This window comes from Hyaena hyaena, unplaced genomic scaffold (assembly GCF_003009895.1).
Source record: "Hyaena hyaena isolate Hyena2069 unplaced genomic scaffold, ASM300989v1 scaffold_477, whole genome shotgun sequence".
Taxonomy (NCBI): domain Eukaryota; kingdom Metazoa; phylum Chordata; class Mammalia; order Carnivora; family Hyaenidae; genus Hyaena; species Hyaena hyaena.
The window spans coordinates 829362-849988 of record NW_024081112.1 but is presented as its reverse complement, the minus strand read 5'-3'; the positions used below and the strand labels follow the sequence as shown (position 1 = coordinate 849988).

At 37.3% G+C, this 20627-nt stretch overlaps 1 non-coding gene across 1 annotated transcript; it reads left to right on the top strand.

The window, feature by feature from the left end:
* The first annotated feature begins 4698 nt into the window (after window positions 1–4698).
* Window positions 4699–4837, top strand: LOC120246701. Its single transcript, XR_005532108.1, has one exon. It is a non-coding gene; the product is annotated as a U4 spliceosomal RNA (small nuclear RNA).
* Window positions 4838–20627: the final 15790 nt, after the last annotated feature.

Genomic DNA, 20627 nt, shown 5'->3' with positions numbered 1-20627 from the left:
GTAACGCTCCCTCTCTCAAAAAGAAACATTTTAAAAAAATGGTTCTGAGAATTGTTCTGAGCTTCCAGTAAAGTCCTTAAGATATATCCTGATCCTTTACAGAGTTTAAAGTGCTGTGTGCAATAAACAAATACTAAAATAATTAAGTGTTCTCTACAAAGTGGTTGGGAAATGTGGAAAAAGCATAAACCTTGGAACTAAGCAGCCCTAGATTTGAATCTATATCTCATAGAATGGAAAATGGATTAATATGTGCTGACTGAGATGATTAAATCTTATTGTGTATGTAAATATCCTAGCATACATAAAATAAAAAATAAAAATTAATTCCACTTCCTTTTAGAATTTAGTATCAAAAAAGAGTGCGTGAAGAAATAATATGCTTCCTTTGGTCATGGTAAGAATTATGTAACTTGCATTTTCTTTTATTTTTTGGCTGACAGGAGACTCAGAGCTAAGTGTAATAAGCAATCAGTATGTTCATTTGTGGAATTAGTATATTCGCCTTGGTAGAATAACATGACATTTTACTTTCCATTTTTTATTGCAATAGCCAAATTGTATAATGTGACTTTTATGGTAAAATATTTTAAGCTTTTTGGATGTAGATAGAACATAGCCAGAAAAAGCTAGTGTATACTGTTCCTTGCCTTTTAATTTACATGGTATTATTGTATGTTTTATATCCCTTAATTGAAAGTTTGCATTCGTTTCCTTATAAAATAAATTGATTTGAATTGAAATAGTTATTTTAGCATCATGAACACTTCATCACAGAATAGTCACATCTTGTAACTGAAATTCATATTTTATAATTTGAGATATCATTTTTTGAGGTATCATTTTATATCTCAAAACTGGCTTTGTTCCCATATATGACTCCTTTTTTTAGAGAGAGAAAGAAAGAGAGCAGGGGAGAGGAGGGTGTGGGGGAGAGGGTACCAAGAAGGTTCCATGATCAGCACAGAGCTCAATACGGGGCTCAATCCCACAACCCTGGGAACAATACCTGATCCAAAATCAAGAGTCAGACGCTTAGACAACTGAGCCACCCAGGCACCCCTATATGTGACACGTTTTTAAAACATTTCATATAAGATACTGATAACATGTGAAGAATATTTTTCTAACAAAATAAGATGATGTGGTAAGATGCAGTTGTATAATCTCCTCTCAGCTGTGATTACCATATTTATCACAGATAACAGTATGTAACTTTGTTAAACACTGTAGGAATTGGTTTATAGTCTAAAGACATTCATAGTAAGCACATGTTGCATTAAATGACTCTTGTTTAAAATAGGTTTGGTAAGATTTTGAAACAGTTTCATGGTTCTAATGAAAGCTTTCTCTTTTTTGCTTTCAGATTTTTCTTAGAAGGAGCCATTTTTAAACAGTGCTTTCTGATATCAGGCCCAGTGTCTCCAGCTTGATTCATGCCCATATGCTTTTAAAAGTGTTGTATGATTAGTTGTGAGGCCAGATGTTTAAACAGTTTTGTTTTGTTTTGAATTTGCAGGCTCACCTTTCACAAGGTAACACAACTTCCTAATTGTTGACTGAAAGCTCTTTCTGAAGGCTTGGAGTTTCCTTAGTAATCCAGTTCATGTCAGTGCAGCACTAAGCTTATGCACCCACGTTACTGAATTTGAGGCAAAACTTTGCTCATTAAAATGAGTTAGCCACTTAAAGAAAACAAAGCAGAACAAACTGGTGGTTGCCAGAGGTGTGGGGGATGGGTGAAAGACACACAAAGGGTTGAGAGGCATAAAGGAAATAAATGGATGGATGGATGGATGGATGGATGGATGGATGGATGGATGGATGGAAGGGTGAGTGGATAACTCGGCCAGCTTCAACCTGCTCTGATCTCTTTTGGATTTAAATGTGCTTGTAATTTGCCACATCAAATACAATTGGATCAAAACCTTCCCTATGTCACAGGGAATTCTTGAAATTCCGTTAGAATCTTATGACCACTCATTGACTTTTTGTAGAAGATGTCAGGGATCTACTTGTTTTCTTTTTACATATTCTTACTCCTGTTTGGCTGAAAAATACAAATACTCATCAACTTTAAGCAAAAATTGATGACCTTAGATGGGAATTGGAAAAGCTTGATTAAGAGCTCCTCAAGTTTATATCACAATTTTAAGATGGAGAACAATGCAAAAGAGGCCAGGAAAGTTCACATAATAGGGGATTTATTATGTAAATAAACATGATTGTTTTAAATTGTTCAACAGAAGAATGGATTGAAGAATATTCACAATTAGTAGAAAGCAGGTGGTACAGAACCCACATCCCAATCCAGTCTCACCCCGGGTTTGCAGTTCCCCAAGCATGACACGCTGCCTTCCAGAAGAGCCTTTTCCTAAGTTACTCCTTCTCTCCCCTTATTTTCTTCAAGTTTCAGCTTAAACATTACTTTCTGACCTCTAACCTAGTCCCCTGACCTCTGGGACTAGGATGGACCTTGTTTGCTTTATGCACTTAAAGCTGGCTGCTGAAACAATAGTGGGAGGTAGGAAGCCTAGGTAGTTATTAACTTCGTTCAGAGATGAGAGAGATTAGGACACTGAGAGCCAGGGCAATTTGATGATTTACCCGCGATCACACATCTACTGGAGTGAGTGACAGAGCTTGATGAAACCTCTTCTGGTGCTACTATAGCAGTGGCTCTTCTCATTAATAGTGCTTCCTAAATTAGATCCTTGAAGCTTCTAAAAACAAACAAATCCAGGGAGATTATCATAGTTTGAATCACCCGTTCACATTTGGGCTAGGAGCAAAGTAATGATATCATAACTGTATAACTGAAATAAAAGATTTCCCAAAAGTAGAGATAGCAGGGAAGGATTTAAGAGTGAGTGCGCAACAGCTTAACATGTATTTAAAGGAATGACGTTTAAAAGCACAGGAAACTGACTTATGAATGTTGGAAAGCAATTCTGGAGTTAGAATGAGGGAAAAATGCATTCCACACAGCACTAGTCAAAATGTAAGGATGGAAGTATACCCTGCTTTTTGTTTTGCAACTTAAGGGAAAAGCAGAAAACTTTAGTGGGGTCAAGGCATTTTACAAAGCTAACTAAATATTACTAGAAATGCCCGAAATTTGGAAATACGCGGAAGAGTAACAGGTGTTCTAGTGGTGAAGGCCTAGGCTTGTCTTACTATTTACAGGTCTATTTTATAACTCTGCAGGGGCAGAGATTTACTTGTGGATATAATCAGGTCTTATTATTCCCACTAGTGATATTCATAAGTCACCATGAACACTGAACTATATATATATTGTATATATAGTTAATTCATTAACATTGAACTCTTGGCTAGTAGCACCATAACTCACATCTGAACAAAACTTGTACACACATAAGGCATATCACAGCTTTCTTGCACTAGGAACACTAGACAGCATTTTAGCACTGTGCCTGAGGCTTATTTTAAACAGAGGAATCAAAAAAATAAATAAATAAACGGAGGAATCACCAACCAAAAAGCACAAACAAGAAAAAACAAAACAAAACACGTGGCACTAAATAAACCACAAAAAGGACACTTGTTTACAATGTGAGAGCTGAAACAAGGAGGCAGGGTGTCACTTTGCTTGACCTCAGCTGGGAATGTTCACGTTAGACAACTCAAATTTTTTTCTGCTCTGTGCATGGTCTCGAATGACCATGAAAACATGATGAATATTGATTTTTAAAATCCAAATAAATTTTCACGAGTAGGCAAATGTGCAGATACGGAATCTACGAATAACGAGGAATGATTTTTGTCTTGTAGAAAAGCAAATGATTTCTATCCAGTGGAACAGAACCCCATAGGTTATGATATGTAGTCCTGCTTGAGGGCTAAACAATCTTATACTTAAGAAAGAAATCAATTAGATTGTCTATATAAATCTAGTTTCTCAATGGCTCTTCATATCGGTTTTAATATCCAACTGGTTCCCTCACTAGTTACCAAGTTAAATAAAATTTTTGATCCATGTTTGTTTTCTTATTTATCTGAGTCATGGTTTTTTTTTTTTTTTTTACAATTGTACTATATCCATTTTCAGAAACTAAGACACATAGAAAATATGCCCCTAACTGCTAAATGAGATTGAATGACAAAAGTACTAAAGTCCTTTCTTTCAGGTCTAGATTCTGCAGTTTTCAAGGAATAAACGGCTTTGAGAAGAAACAGGTGAGGGATAATTCAGGGCTATTTATATTGATTGCAGTAAGTTTTGTTAGATATTTTCACTTTTAGTTAACATTTTCTAACCCTAATCTTTATGAATACACTATCAGAAAAGAAAAAAATTCTCTTGAAGTCAAAATGGAAACAAAGCATCTAAATAATCTACAGAGAGTAGCAAAGGATAAGTTAAATCATTGTCTGGTTAAAGGTAACACTTTCTCAGGCTCAATAGTAAAGGTTGTATTTAGTAGCATGGGAAGCAATTGTCTGTCATAGGTTTTCTGCTAGTTGTGATTTATTTTATTCTATCTTATTCTATTCTATTTCATTTCATTATTTTTTTTTAAATAGGCTTCAGAGTTTTTAAATAGTTTTAAATAGGCTTCCAGAGTTGTGGAGTTCGAATTCACAACCCTGAGATCAAGATCTGAGTTGACATCAAGAGAAAGACACTTAACTAACTGAGCCACCCAGGCGCCCCAATATTTCTTAGGGATGCTTAGCTTTGCTCAGTGGCAGTATCGTAGCCAATGAGGTTTATCCAAGGCGCAATTATTGCTAATTGAAAACTAAGAGATGCTGGAGCACATCAGAACATTTGAAAACTCTATGAATCCTGATATTTTCTATTTAAAAAGAGTTTGTAGCCAAGGTGTTTTTTTTTCTAACATGTACTCATACATTTGGCACTTAGCTGTTTCTTCTACTTTTAACTGAATTAATCAATTAACTCACAGGATGCCTTTATGTGGATCAGGACAATTCCTCCCTTACCTTGGCAAAAATAACAGTAGTTTTTTTGCAGTGTAGGCACTCCTTCCGTTGGATAGCCAAAACCAAATTATTCCCATCCTGGGCTCCAGACCTGAAAAGTGGTAGCCCCATGGTCAATAATCTCATCTTATTTACTCCCAAAGAATTTTTCAACATCTACATGAAGTGAACATAAAAATATTAAAAAGTCTAAATAGTTATGGGAGACAAACACAAGTATTAGACAGGAGATTGCGTCAGCTGGGCACTTGGACATACATGTTGAAAGAAGAGAATTCCAATCATTTAAAAAGAAGTGTACACCAGAGACTGTATAGAATCATTTGCTAGAGCCTAAAATTGAAATGTATCATGGTGTCTTGTAATTGACAGTATCATGCTGTATACGCAACTTTATAGTCATTAAAATGACTTTAAAAAGATCCCTTGATTCCTAGAAACATACAAACTATCAAGACTGAATCATGAAGAGGGGCGCCTGGGTGGCTTAGTCGGTTAAGCGTCCTACTTTCGCTTAGGTCATGATCTCGCGGTTCGTGGGTTCGAGCCCCGCGTCGGGCTCTGTGCTGACTGCCAGCTCAGAGCCCGGAGCCTGTTTCGGTCTGTGTCTCCCTCTCTCTCTGACCCTCTCCTGCTCATGCTGTCTCTCTCTCTCTCCTAGAAATAAATAAAACATAAAAAAAAAAAAAAATTAAAAAAAAAAAAAGACTGAATCATGAAGAAACAGAAATTCTGAACAGATCAATTACTAGTAAGGAGATGGGCTCAACAATCAAATATCTCCCAACAGATAAAAGTCCAGGACCAGACGGCTTCACTGTTGAATTTTACCAAACATTTTAAGAATTAATAAATAGAATCCTTCTCAAATGCCTCAAAAAATAAATTCCTGAATTATATAAGCAAGGTGCTTAGGAATCTCAAAGTATGTGAATTAACTGTTTATAATTTCTACAACAGAAACAATAGCTAATACTTCTCCAGTGCCTACTATGGGCCAGGCAGACAAGGAAATTAAGGAACTGAAAGTTGCCTAAGGCCACACAGCTCATAAGTGGCAGAGCCATAATTTAATCCCATCATTGTGACTCCAGAGTGTCACCTCCATGCTGTGGTGCTTTTACCATTAGCAATTTGGCAAAAGAAACAGGTTTTATCTTTTTGCTTCATTTTAATCTCATAATCACACAGCTGTCATTTCAAAGTATTATTTTTTCAATCCTCACTGTTTTAAGTTATGCTGAAACCTCAGCACCTTATATTCGAGAGAGAGAGGTTTTTATCAATGAAGACACTCTTTTGTGCCCTCTGTCTCCTAAGAGACAGAGAGCTAAGCTGAACAGAGGAATTGCCAGTATCTGGTAAGGTAGCACAAATGCACTCTTGAACTGTAACTGTATCTTACATGCACACTTCCACATGATAGAAGAAAGTATGCAACATAATAGGCTGAGATTTCTTTTCCGGCATCTGACTCAGGGTCAACCATAGGCAATTAGGAAAAAAATTATTATACTGTTTTCAAAATAGAGAAACCAAAGGGGCTGGACATGTCTTTACAATGTACGACACTGATGCTCAGCATGAATCTCAGACTGTTAGAATAAAGAAATTAAATCCATCAAATAATTCATGTTTAAAAGTTGCTTCAAGAAGAAATTGGGTGAAGAGCACAACGGATCTCTCTATTATCTTTGCAGCTTCCTATAAGTCTATAATTCTTCCAAAATAAAACTTTTTAAAGTTCCTTCAGTATGGGAAATGGACTTTTAATGTTGGAAAGAATCACTGTTACATTCTTGAATTTAGCAGAAAAATAAGGAAAGGGATGTCTGTAATCAGATCTTTGTCATTTTCGGGTTTTTTTAATGTTTTTTTTTTTAATGTTTTATTTATTTCTAGGAGAGAGAGAGTGACAGCGTGAGCAGGGGAGGGTCAGAGAGAGAGGGAGTCACAGACTGAAACAGGCTCCAGGCTCTGAGCTGGCAGTCAGCACAGAGCCCGATGCAGGGCTGGAACCCACTAACCGCGAGATCATGACCTAAGCTAAAGTCGGACGCTTAACCAACTAAGCCACCCAGGCGCCCCAGATCTTTGTCATTTTCAACAAGTATTTGGTGTCTGTCGTTGGAGGGCCTCTTTTTCCAAATCAGTGGCAGCAATTAAAAATAGGGACATAATGTCCCATCAAAAATTTTTTCCAACTTTCCTCCTTTTCCAACTCAAGGCTTAAAGTCAGGAATAGTAATCAAGGAGTAGCAACTACATATTTTGTTTTAATTTATTTTTTTCCTATTAGTAGAAATAATACTGTTCATTACAAAAAGGTGATAGATATTGAAAGTCATAAATAAATTTTTTAAAACGTCCCTCAATTTAAAAGTGAAAAATACTGTTGATACTTTTATAGATTTCTCTTCCTTTTTTTCTTTTCCTATGTAAATTGTTTTTTATAAAATTTGGATCATGGTCCATTAAAACAATTTTTTAACATTTGTTTATTTTTGAGACAGACAGAGACAGATCAAGAGCGGGAGAGGGGCAGAGAGACAGGGAGACCTAGAATCTGAAGCAGGCTTCAGGCTCGGAGCTGTCAGCACAGAGCCTGATGCAGGGCTTGAACCCACAAACTGTGAGATTATGACCTGAGCTGAAGCCAGATGCTTAACCGACTGAGCCACCCAGGCACCCTGAATCATACTCCATTTTTTTTAATTTTTTAAAAATATTTTTATTTATTTCTAGGAGAGAGAGAGAGAGACAGCATGAGCAGGGAAGGGTCAGAGAGAGAGGGAGTCACAGACTGAAACAGGCTCCAGGCTCTGAGCTGGCAGTCAGCACAGAGCCCGATGCGGGGCTCTAACCCACGAATCGCGAGATCATGACCTAAGCGAAAGTCGGACGCTTAACCGACTAAGCCACCCAGGCGCCCCCATACTCCATTTTTTTTTGTAGAGTTTATCTTTACATTTAGCATACTGTGAACTTTTCCCAATCTGAAAATAAGATTTTACTGGCTGCATATTATTCTGTTATGTGACCACATCATATTCTAGCTCACCATTTCATTATTATGTGGAATATCTAAGTTATTTATAAGTTTTTACTAATGTAAATAATGGCACATAAAAATTTTTCATTCATGGGGCACCTGCATGGCACAGTCAGGTAAACTTTTGACTTTTGATCTCAGCTCAGGTCATAATCTCACAGTTTGTGAGTTTGAGCCCCACATCTGGCTCTGTGCTGGCATGGAGCCTGCTTGGGATTCTGATTCCAATCTCCCTGCCCCTCTCCAGCTTGTGCGCTCGCTCTCTCTCTCTCTTTCAAAATAAAAAAATAAACTTAAATTTTTAAAAAAATTTTCTTTCATTTGTCTTTATGTGCGTCTTTGATTATGTATTTTACATAAATTCTCAGAACGGGTATCATTGGGTCAAAGAGTTTTAGTGTTCTTAAACATATTGCCAAATTGCCCTGCAGAAAGGGCATACTAACAAGCATCCACCTGAATTTGAAATTCTGCTAGCAATAGTCTCTCCATTTGGCTTCTTCAAAGCCGATTTCAGCTGTCCAATCCACAGCTCTTTCATGTGGACTAATACAAACTCACCCTAAAGGCCAGGTATAGTGACTAGGAAAGAACTTCTAGTTAATAGGCTGTCATTTCTCAGCCTCAGTATAGTGCAAGTGAAAAAGAGACCATCACTTATAGAAACTTCTTGCAACCATATTACATTAATATGTTTTTGCATTTTTCAAACCCATGTTAGTCCAAAGTGTTAGTGGACACTTAAGAATCTCAAATGACTAAGACTGAGGTGGAAAGAAAGGAAAAAAATTATTTCCTAATGTTAAGGATCTTAGAATCCTCATGAAAGGACTTTATTCATCGGTGCTTCTCAAACTTTAATGTACTTATGAAATACTAGGATCTTTTTTTAAATTGAGATACATAATATTATGTATGTAACGATTGACATATATAATATTATTTCCAGGTGTACAACATAATGACTCAATATTTGTATATAAGTCTAGTTACCATCCATCACCATACATGGTTATATAATTCTATTTTTTGTGATGAGAACTTTTAAGATCTACTCTATTAGCCACTTTCAAATATGCAACATAGTATAATTAACTATGGTTTCCATACTATACATTCTATCTGCATGACTTACTTATTTTATAACTGGAAGCTTGTACCTTTTCATCCATTTCTCCAAACCCCTACCCCTTTCTCTGCCAATTTGTTCTATCTATGAGCTTGGTTTGTGTATTTGTTTGTTTGTCTTTTAAGATTCTACATATAGGTGAGATTATGAAGTATTTGTTTTTCTCTGTCTGATTTATTTCACTTAGCATAGGGGCCTCAAGGTCCATTCACGTTGTTGCAAATGGCAAGATCTCTTTTCTTTTTATGGCTGAATAATATTCCATTGTGTATATATATACCATATCTTCTGTATTCATTCATCTATTGATAGACACTTAGGTTGTTTCCAGATCTTGGCTATTGTAAATAATACTGCAATAAACATAGAGGCGCATATGTCTTCTCAAGTTAGTGTTTTTATTTTCTTCCAACAAGTACTCAGAGGTAGAATTGCTGGTAGTTCTATTTTTAATTTTTTGAGGAACCCCCATACTGTTTTTCCATTGTGGCTGCATCAGTTTACATTCCCACCAACAGTACACAAGTGGTTCCTTTTTTCCACATCGTTGTCAACATGATTTCTTGTCTTTCTATCAGTCATTCTAACAGTCTAATAGTCTAATAGACATTCTAACAGCTGTGAGGTGATTTCTCATTGTGGTTTTGATTTACACTTCCCTGATGATTAGTGATGCTGAATATTTTTTTAAGTTTATTTATTTATTTTGAGAGACAGTGAGAGGGAGCATGAGCAGAGTGGTAGTAGAAAGAGGGAGAGACAGAGAATCCCAAGCGAGCTCCACACTCAGCATGGAGCCGCATGAGGGATCATTCTCGCAACCGTGAGATCATGACCTGAGCTGAAATCAAGAGTCTGATGCTTCACCAACTCAGGTGCCCTGAGTACATTTTCATATACCTGTTGACCATCTGTATATTTTTCTTTGGAAAAATGGGTATTCAGATAGACCTGCTGCCCATTTTTCAATCAGATAGTTTAGAGGTGGGTTTTTTTTTTTTTTTTGTATTAAGTTGTATGATTTCTTTATGCATTTTGTATATTAACCCCTTATCTGGTCTAGGATTTGTGAATATTTTCTCCTATTCAGTAAGTTGCCTTTTCATTTTGTTTATGGTTTCCTAATATCTTTTGGCTTATTTTCATAATATTTATTTAAGTAATCTCTAATTACCCCACCCAATGTGGGGCTTGAACTCATGATCCTAAGATCAAGAGTCCCACACTCTTCTGACTGAGCCAATGAGATGTCCTACTAGGTATCTTTTTAAAATGTAGACTCTACTCTGTAAGTCGAGGGGCAGGGGCTGTGATTCTGAATGTATAACAAATTCCACACACCACATTGAGTAACAATATTAATTATGTGCACATTAATTCTTTTCCTCTCCTGCAGAAACAATGACACATTTATTTCAGAAAATTGTCCTTGAAAAATATGATAAATTTCTTCTGTTTCAGAAGGCGAAATAGCTAATCTACCACATGCTGGGATGACACTGTTTTCCTTTCAATGTCTTATTTCTTTTTTTTTTAATTTTTTAATGTTTTTTTTATTTATTTCTGAGAGAGAGGGAGAGAGAGAGAGACAATGTAGGCAGGGGAGGGTCAGAGAGAGAGGGAGGTACAGAATCTGAAGCAGGCCCCAAGCTCTGAGCTAGCTGTCAGCACAGAGCCCAACGTGGGGCTCCAACCCACGAACTGTGAGACCATCACCTGAGCTGAGGTCAGATGCCCAACTGACTGAGCCACCCAGGTGCCCCTTGATGTCTTATTTCTGAAAGACATAGTACAGGATGGACAGATTTAGAGAGCAGTAAGCTTGACTTCTATTTGATTTCCCGGGGCTTTGTTGCTTTGGGTAACTAGAGACATTGCTCCCTGACTCAGGGAGTATACAATCCACTAATAAAACTCCCTCAAGAAATTGAAAAACAGTATCTATTCTTCTACTCTTTCTTTTCTCAGTTAAACTCCTTTACTTCATCTTTTTTTTTTTTTTTTTTTAGGAATTCTTAGACTTTCAGTACAAGCTTTCTGTCTCTCTTTATTCATTGGCCTCTGTTCCATCTTGATTACTTTTTTTGGTATTTACAAATGAGATTGGGCTAGGTAGGAAGAATCTTCTTTTTACTTAGAATAACTCAATGCATGAGAAAGGGAAAGTGGATCAATATTTTATGTAGATATTTTTAAAAAAGCTTAGAAAGGTAGGTTACTTGTCCAAAGTCATATGGTTCATAAATGAGAGGCATTATCTGAATTCAGAGTTTTCCAACCTCATAGCTCACATTCTTTCAAGCATACCAGGCTTACTCTCAAAACAGAGAGATAAAACAATTCCACAGATTATTATAATTTAACCCAAAGTGAACAGTAGTGATGTTAAGTACTCAAGGGTGGTATAAACCATGTGCTGCTAAGATCAGAAACAAGAAAATATTTTTTTTCAATTGGGAGAATCAAGCATGGCTTTGTGCGTGAGTCTCTGTATGGGGGGAGGCATTCTAGTCAGTGACAAAGAGCGAGAAAAATGGGAAATCCCTGGACCTATTCTCAGAAGTAGAAAGAGCCAAATTTCAATGGAAAATACCACAGAGATAAAGCTGGAAAGGACAGGTTAGGGCCAGATAAAGGAAGGTTACACATAGAAGGTGGGGCAGGCGCATATAATTCAGTAAACAACCTGAGACTGTTGTAGATTCTTATCCCAGAAGTTACTTAAGCAGAGCTGAACTTTAGGAAAATAATTTTGACAATAGGATTTTGGATGAATTGGGGGAGTAAAAGTCAGAAAGCTCTGGTTCCATTAAGGATACAAAGGTGGTTCAGACGTGGTTTATATGGTTAAGACTCTTCTCACACAACCAGTTTTTATACAGTTAAACAAATAACTTCAAAAGGGGCAGAATTTAATAACTTCCATTGGAATGTGCAAAATGCCATGGTATCCATAGTTTGAGGAAGAAAAAGACCTGGAAAGTTATTTTGTTTTCAGTTGGTCCAGCCTAGATTTTTAGGCAATCATTGTCAATGAGGAAAACAAAACAAACAAAACAAACAAAACAAACCAACTAGGTCTGATTTCATGGAAAACATTTCAATTGGGGACATTCAAACTTCCTTGAAATTTGTATTTCAGCTGATATGTGGACCTAATGATTTAGCACACCATTCCCAAGCCAAGCAATTTCTTCCAAATACTAACACTCAAAGTCAGTTTTAAAAATTATATATTATTTAGATGTGCAAAGAGGCAAAGTTAAAGAGTTTGGTTTTTAACATAGAAGAGAAAAGAACAAATCTACAGTAAGTTTTATTTTTAGAGCTACTACTGCTTTATCAACTAAACCAAGATGAAACAGTTACTCATTAGATGACAAAGTTCTTTTTTCTCCTTAAATTCATTTCTGAGTTAATACAAATCTGACTCATTGTCACCAAAGAAGAGGAACCTTCTTGCAGAGACTTGCGCAGCTGCCTCACTAGTCAATCTCTACAGAAAATATACTTATCTTTGAGCAATGATAATCATGTAAATGCTAGTTAATTGAATTCAGGGTTTGACTGTAACTAAATCAGATTTTTTAAAACCTTAGTAAGTGGGACTAGAATTTTCTTTGAAAAAAACGAGATTTAAAAAATGAGGCAATCAATCTTGTTACTTGAGGAGATGCAAATTCCAAAACACTGACTCATTTGCAATGAGAAAGTCCATGAAATTCTCAAAAGTAAGATGAAGCGGTATAAATATCTGTAATAAGCAGTAATGCCACTTTGCAGGGAAGGTAGGATCAATGTCATTCTTACTCAAAGCTTTTAAGCTAGGAAATCTATCTGACAGGAGGGATAAGAGCTCAAGTTTATTTCAGTTAAAGCAAAACAGGAAGAGCAATAAGAAGCTAATCCTGATAAGGGAGGGCCAAGAAGGAGTAGAAAAGAAGCTGATGTTCCCATATTGAAAGAATTTGTGAAGTCTCTGGGATTTGGGTAAGTGTTGGGGCAAGTTGGATGAGGGTGGAGTGGTTACATTCTCCACCTGCCAGGTTTTTATTTATGTGCTACAATTGAAGGGAATGAAAAAATTGAAGGGAATGAGGCATTCATTAGCCAGAAGTTTTGCTCTGATTTACTTGGAGGGAAATGGAATATTCAAAATGAAACCTAAGTGAAAGCAGTTGTGTCACTGCTTGGGGGGCAGGGGGTCTCCTAAAAGCAGGGACAAGAACACATCCAAGAATTAAGCCAGAAAGTTCTGGCTCCTATGTCCATCCCTGTCAATTCATTAGATGTTTGATTAGATACAGGAGGGTCTCAGAGGCTAGGGTATTGCAGAAGGAGGGGCATGTTCAGAAGCTACATTTGTATAACATTTGTATAAATCTTTTGTTTTAGATTGTAAAGTTACCAGGGTAGCTTTAAGGGCTGTTGGAGATGGGATAAGGGAGGGGTTAGACGCATGCCACCCTCTGGCGCTGCCTCAGGACCTTGGGGAAGATTCTACTCTCTGAGCCTCCTTTGCACAAGGAGAATAACATTTCCTCATAAATTGGTCATGATAGTAGATAAGGTAAACAATGTGAAGTGCCGGCTCCTGAATACTCAATAAATGTATATAAACCTAAAAGATATCAAAGGGGAAATACTGCATTATATCTGTTCCAAAGACAATTGTTTCTATTGAGAAAAGTCTTAACTCTGCCTTGTTTCTAGAGCATTTTAGACATTTGTTTTTAATATTTTGTTCCGTTGTTGCAAACCGCCCTCCCCCCCCAACAAAGGTAAAGAGGAGAAAGGCAATTTGGTTTAAACCATCAATACCCTGCTAATATTCTGTCTCAAATCAAAGGGCTGGGCTTTCTGACAGAGCACTTAGAAACAGGTGATGATTTCACACCCATTAGTGCACTCAGCACATGCTATGAGAACAGAAGCTGGCTTCTGCCCAGTACTTTTCTCCCATGCTTGGTCCCGGAGGAGAGGAAATGGCTCCAGAAGCCCTTATTAGCTGCTGTCATTAGATGTTAGAGCAGCCTCCTTGCCCTTCCCCACATTCAGAACTAAAATGACATCAAAAATAAATGTAAGCTGTAAAGGTAGCATAGTGTTCATGTTACCCCAAAGTGAAGGTAAAGTGTAAAAACTATTCCAAGCCTTAGAACTGTGCCTTACTTCCATCCCTGCGCTTGACCACCTCACCGGCCAGCAGAAGACTGCAGCTCCTAGAAGCATTAATGTTGAATGAAGCATTTTGTTAGCCTGATTCTATTCATTCCTAAATAGTTATGGAGATACCTTTTTGTCTGATAACTCATTAGTTACAAATGAATGAATGAATGAATGAACGAATGCTGTTCCCAGTGACCTCTCCTTACCGTTCTCATTCATTTCTTCATTTCACTGAAAAACAGTAATGGGTTCCTACTATGTACAGGTGCTGTGCTAAGACTATGGATATAGAGATAACATCTTAGTCCTCTAGGAATGAGATTTTTGGCATAAAATAGTCATGCAAGTGCAAACCTCTAGATCATACAAAATAATATATTATGCTCTAGACACAGTAATTATGGACATAATTATACAAGAAGGAAGCTATGTAAATGTGACTCGAATACATCATACACTTGACCAGGACTGAATTTGCCATTATTAACAATTTCACTTGATTTCTTTAGGATTTATATGGACTGGTGGAAACATGATTTGGATACCCTGGTCCACTTAGAGAAGATGGGTAAGGAAATTTGAACTCAGAACTGTACTCCTTTTTCTCTTAAATATTCCCTGGAGCAAGAAGGCAAGTTCAAAGTCATTCCCTTAATCTTAGAGATTTGTTCTAAAGTACAGGTTCATTAATGTTTGTTGTTACTGATACTGGGAATGATGTTTCTACCACCAAATAAAAATGTTTAGAACAATAATTAATTTACACATCTCCTTTTCATCTTTTTTTTTTTTTTTTTTTGTCTCCTAAGCAAAGTCTAAACTCCAGGCAAAGTGGCTTAGTATCAAACCAAAGCAGTTGTTTCCAACAGAAAAGTATTAATGTTATTAAATTATTCTTTCTCAGCTTCCAGTGCTAAAGGGAAGTGACATATTGTTGACAGTCATCAGAACTCTTCATGCTTTAGCAGAAAGTCACTTGAAAAATTATCATATCATTAAACTTAAATCTCAAAAATGTTTCAAAAATCTCTCCAAGAACTTCTAAGACAGACATAGTATCATTACTATATATTCACTCTCTGCCTTCTAGTGTTCAGACATTGGTTAAAGGCCAAATGGGTTTGGGAAGGAAATGTCCTGAGGCCAATGCAGCATCAGGAAGAGAGATTAACCCCCTCCCTACCTTGGTTTTTCTCCCTTTCCAAGGGAGGGGCACCCAATAGAATCTTTGGGAAAGTTGTTGGTGTCTGTAAAGGAGATCCATTCCCCAGCTGGATACCTGTCCACTCCTGGCTTTGCTGACTTGCCCAGGAGGGTCCTCTAAGAGCCTGAGAAGAGTGTCTGAGAGAGAGTGCATAGAATCCTTATATTTTTGGTTCTTGAAAGACACAGCAGGACGGATGGAAGAGTCAGTTTTGGGAACAGCACTGAGAAAGATAAAGAGGCAATAGAACTTACTCTCTGAAGAGCAGAAGGACTGGATGGAGTGAAAAATAAGAGTAGAGTAGTAAAAGACGGGCTGAAGAGGTAGGTTGGAGCCAGATTAAGTAAGGCCTTGCATGGCAGGGCAAGGAAGGTATATTCAATTCAATAAATAAATTGGAAACCATCATACACTCTTTGAGCCAAAAAGGGATCTAATCAGTGTTGTGTTTCAGGAAAATTAATTCGACAGAAATGCATGGAATGGACCAGAGCAGGAAAAGGCAGGCGATAACATGCATGTGTGATGCTCAAGAAGATACAAAATAAACCACTGTCAGGCAATACCACTCCACGCTTATTTGAATGGCAACATTTTAAAAACTGTAAACTGACAATATCAAGTGCTGGCAGGGACTCCAGAGCAGCTGGAACTCCCATACATTGCTGGTGAGAATAAAAATGAATGATCCATTCTGGAAAATGATTTTGCAGTTTAATGTTAAATATATACTAACCTTACAACCCAACAATCCCACTCAAGGTTACCTACTCCAGAGAAATGAAAACATATTAATATAAAAACCTGTACATGAGTGCTTATAGTAACCATTCATAATTGCCCCAAACTGGAAACATCCTGAATATTCTTGAGTAGGTAAATGGATAAACGAACTGTTATACCTTCATACCTTGGAATACTATTCAGCAATGAGGAAGAAAAAGGCATTATAGTGAATGAAATAAATCAGTCTTAAGGTTTTCATACTGTATGATTCCATTTACATTATATACATACACATTTGCATTTTTTTAAAGTAGGCTTCACACCCAGAGTGGAGCCCAATGCAGGGCCTGAATTCATGACCCTGAGATCAAGACCTGACCTGAGATCAGGAATAGGATGCTTAACTGACTGAGCCACCCAGGTACCCCTACATAATACTCTTGAAAAGACAAAACTGTGGGGATGGAGGACAGATCAATGATTGCTGGGAGTTAGGGGAGGGAGGTGAGCTACTAATAACAGTAACAACAACAATAATGGAAGTTTTTTGAGGGTGATGGAACTATTTTGCATGCTGATTGAGGGATGGTTACATGAATCTGTACTTGTGTTTAAAATCATAAAACTGTATACCAAAAGAAAGAGGCAAATTTTATAGTATGATAATTTTAAAAATTAAAATAAAAAAAAGAAAGCAAAGCCAAACAAACAAATTAACAAGGAAAGTAAGGTATTTTCCCTTGTTTGAAATATCTATTAGGTAGAGTATATTAGCATAAATAAATAAAGTCAATGCTAAATGGGAAGAAGGAATGGAAAAACATAGACTGTGATACTCATAGATTAACCCAGGGTTAGCAAATATACTTGTTTGTGGCAGACTGTATTTCCAAAAATGGCTGCAACAATATGTGTCAGCCTACATGCTTTTCTAGAACCTTGCTACTCCTTCATCAAGAGGTCTGTGTCCCTATCACTCCAATTTGAGATTGTGTAGATCAAGAAAGTATTGTGAAAGCTGCAGTGTGTGCTTCCTGAGGCTAAGCCACAAAAATGCTATGCCATTTCTCCTGTTACCTTAGAACACTTGCTCTTAGAACCCAGCCAGTGTATTGTGAGGACTTCCAAGTAACGCATGGAAAGGCTTATGTGAAGAAGAACGGAGGTCTTTGTCCACAGCACTGGCTCATCTTCCAACCAATAGCCAGCATCAACTTGCCAGCCGTATGAGAGCCATCTTGAAAGTAAAATCAAACTAGGTAAGCTGCCTAGAGAAGAGAAGAGTGTGTCAGCCAAGTCCTGCCTAAATTGGCTATTCATGAGCAAAGTAAATGATTGTTGTTCTAATCCACTAAATATTGGGGTGGATTTTTACAGAGTAATAGATAACTAATAGAACGTTATTAATCAATACCAACAGATCAGAGTGACTTGCTGACATCCTGGGATGGGATGAGGCTTAGAGGAAAAGAATGCATGACTGATCAGTGAGGTTATACATTGGGCACAGTATAGTACTGAGGGTTGGCATCAGTGCTATTTGCCGATCTTGTTGCACCCAGAACTCTCATTTTAAAGTCGAATAAGACAGAGTGCAGGCGAGTTCTGATCTGCTCAAGATCACACAGATATTTTGTACCAGGGCCAAAACTCTGAATCAAGTCTTCTGACATGCAGTTTAGTGTTCTTTTCACCCTGCCTGTCTCCTCCCAATAACAGATTCCAGAGACCTGAACTGCAGGATCTGGAGCAATAAATATATGCCTGGTGCTTCTCCCTGCCCCTGTCATGCCTGTGATGGACATCATTAGTTAAGTACAGTGCTCTCCTAAGGTCACTGATGAACGTGTAGATTGTAGACCCAAATTACCATTAAAAAATCCAAGCAGAAAGCATACAAGACCTGGGGCGCCTGGGTGGCTCAGTTGGCTGAGTGTCCGACTTTGGCTCAGGTCATGATCTTGCGGTTTATGAGTTCAAGCCTCACATCAGGGTCTCTGCTGTCAGCACAGTGCCCTTTTCAGGTCCTCTGTCCCCCTTTCTCTCTGCCCCTTCTCCTTGTTCTCTCTCTCAAAAGTAAATAAATAAACTTAAAAAGAAATATGCAAGAGCTATAACTGATTTATATCAAGAGTGTCAGAAGAATATAGCAAACTCAATCTCAAAATATAAGCTGTAAAAAGATCTGAGATGGAAATGTATCTCTCATGAGAAAAAGGGAAGTATTCAGACATAACCTTTTGGGATCAAGGATGTCTGAAATGACACATAAACTCCTTATAGAGTCGACTATGGAATAACTTCTCACATCCTTGAGGAATCTATTGTGGATCCTGTTAGACAACTTTCATTTAATATTTTAAAACTCATTTGTTGTTGTTGGAAGAAATCCTGTTACTTTAGTTCTGTAAAGGATAGTGCATGTATAAAATTTGGCCTCATCTTGAATACCATAGGATTGGAATGCATACAACACATACAACAGAACAGTACTGGAATATTTTACACTTTGATGGCTCTGTTCTTCATAATGCACTTGTCATTGGGAGCAAAGCAGGTTCAGAAAAAAAAAAAATAGAGGGTTTCCAAGGTATTATTTAAAAGTGTAGGTTATAAAGCCAGGGCACTGTAAATTTTAGGGTGGTTCACTGAGAGCCAGATTCAGATTCATTCAACATAGGACCAAGAGCAGAGCCTCTCTGAACTTGAAAATAGAAGAGCAACAGGCCCTGCAAAAGCAACTGAAACTAAACTCCCTGAAAAATAATGATTCCTCTTTCCCTTTCTATGATTCTCAATAGGGCATAGGGGTGGGGTTAGATATGAAGGTTAGTTGAATAAACCAAAGTGGCCAAGTCCCTTCCTTCATTCGTTCACTGAGTACTGAATACATGTCAGGTATTTTATTAAACACTACTCAGAATACAAAGATACTGGGGTGCCTGGGTGGCTCAACTGGTTAAGCATCAGACTTCAGCTCAGGTCATTATATTGTGTTTGTGAGTTCAAGGCCTGCGTTGGGTGCTGTGCTGACAGCTCAGAGCCTGGAGTCTGCTTTGAATTTTGTATCTCATTCTCTCTGTCCCTCCTCTGCGCGCTCTCTCTCTCTCTCAGGAAATGAATAAACATTAAAAGAAAAATACAAGGATGAAATGGGTTTTATCTTCAAAGGTTCTCTAGCCCGGACCCCATCATCCTCTTTAATAGAGTAAAATTTGAGAACAGGAGCCTAATGAGTTAGAAATCTAAATATCAACCAGTGGAACTAAATACAAGAGTACTGGGTTTAAGCATTACAAGCAGGACATATCACTGCAATTGTCTATACAAATCAGCAGTCTTCAAAAGTATTAACACAACTTTACCTCTTTTCTCTTTCTTTCTTTCTTTCTTTCTTTCTTTCTTTCTTTCTTTCTTTCTTTCTTTCTTTCTTTCTTTCTTTCTTTCTTTCTTTCTCTTTCCCTTTCTCTCTCTCTCTCTCTTCCTCCCCAACATTCTCTTGCTTTCTACATGGATTACATTATCACTTGCAATATTACCAATTGCTGGGCCACTTAGATGCATTAGTGTACTCTTAGGAAATCATTCCTGGTAATAAAATTCTTTTTGTCAGTTCCACTTTCAGATTTGCAATACAAGCTTGTCCTTTAACAATTAAGTGTTCTTTTCAGAAAAATATGCAGCAGATGTGGCAAAACAAAAATATAATATTCTTGGAAGTGGGCTAGTTTGGGTAACGATTCAACTTTCCTTTTTTATACTTGGGCTTTATTCTTCTAGTAATTTCTCCGTCCATAGCAAGTTTTCAGAAAGGTCAAAGTCATTATTTTGTGTAATTTATTCTCATATCTTCAAACAAAGGTCTTGTTATATTTTTTCAGGTTTTTGTAGTTAGGATTTATCATAGTTGTTGATTGTTGTAGCTGTAGTTGTTGATTTATATTTCCCCTAATCTTTCCTGGAATAGAATATCTCAGTACTTTCCATCAGGTTTTCCTAAATACCAACAACTTGTTTTTCAATGAATAAACTTAACCCAATGACCTCTCAAAGGTCTATAATGTCTATTAAGTTCCAGTGCACAAGAAGGAGACAGAAAATATCTAAGGAAAGTGGACTTTGAAGTCAATCCAATCTGGGTTCCACGGTAGGCTCTGCCCCTTCTACTGTGACTCTAGGTAAATTCCTTAATTTCACTGAGCCTCAGTTTCCTTATCTGTAAAATGGGGACAAAGTGCACATGTAAGGTCATTAAGAGAACTAAGCGCAATACAAAAAAAGCAGAGAGATTGGTGTAGAACAGGAATTCCTTAAATAATAATTTCCCTTTGTTCCCTTCTCCCATCCAAGTACTAACCAGGCCCGACCCTGCTTAG